Below are 906 nucleotides of genomic sequence, written 5' to 3'. Positions count from 1 at the left end.
TGGCATAGAGGTGTTCCTTCAGTTGTCGCTAATGTAGTATAATATTGCACTAAACTAGCGACAATTAATATGAACAAAGGGCGTAATTATTATTTCAAATCAGCCAAAACTATGTAAATGGGACTTCAGCAATATGATAGTACAGAATTATGAGGCTTAATAAAGCATGTGAACTAATAGAGCAAAGAGATAGAAAAGTCGGCACCCCTCCACTTCAGTACGTCTTTTTTTTTGTATCATAGTGTGTTAAACACTCTTGACCCTAAAAGGACCTTCTTAAAGAAAACTGCATGAACAACAGAATAGCACTACTATGATGGCATGATAAGATGGGATAAAGCTACTATTTTGCCTATGTACAGAACATTACGTTTATACATATCATGATATGCATGCGGAAATACGTGTCCATGAAGCAAACATGTACGAGAAGTGAGAATCAGTATAAATGGTACTCCAAATAGTTGTGGATTCTGTTCTCGCGATTTTAGATCTATAAACTAATTTCTCGAAATTAACACATAGCCGTCTTAGCTCAGCTGGTAGAGCGCGTGGCTTTTAACCACGTGGTCGTGGGTTCGATTCCCACAGACGGCGCATTTTCGATGTTCAACAATTTTCCACTGTCTCACTTCTTTTTGTATCATGTTCTTGCTGAAAGAGTAGATGCGGATCAGGCCACCTGACTTGCCAACGTCTTATTTTCTTAACCATCAGAGATAGTATGATGTGGCTCAGGTCACCGGAGTTAATTCAAAGTGAGCTGCCGAATGTCGCCGTCTCTCACATGGGCGGAGCCAGGATTGGTTTTTAGTGGGGGCAAAGATGTGCTTAGTGGTGCAAATATTTTTATTAAGTGGGGCAAATCAGTATTTAGCATGGCATATTACAAAGTGGTAGAAATTT

At 39.4% G+C, this 906-nt stretch overlaps 1 non-coding gene across 1 annotated transcript; it reads left to right on the top strand.

The window, feature by feature from the left end:
* The first annotated feature begins 524 nt into the window (after positions 1-524).
* Positions 525-597, top strand: TRNAK-UUU. Its single transcript has one exon. It is a non-coding gene; the product is annotated as a tRNA-Lys (tRNA).
* Positions 598-906: the final 309 nt, after the last annotated feature.

Source organism: Lolium rigidum, chromosome 2 (genome assembly GCF_022539505.1).
Source record: "Lolium rigidum isolate FL_2022 chromosome 2, APGP_CSIRO_Lrig_0.1, whole genome shotgun sequence".
Taxonomy (NCBI): Eukaryota; Viridiplantae; Streptophyta; class Magnoliopsida; order Poales; family Poaceae; genus Lolium; species Lolium rigidum.
Note: the sequence above shows the minus strand (reverse complement) of the source record. Positions and strands in the feature narration are given on the sequence as shown.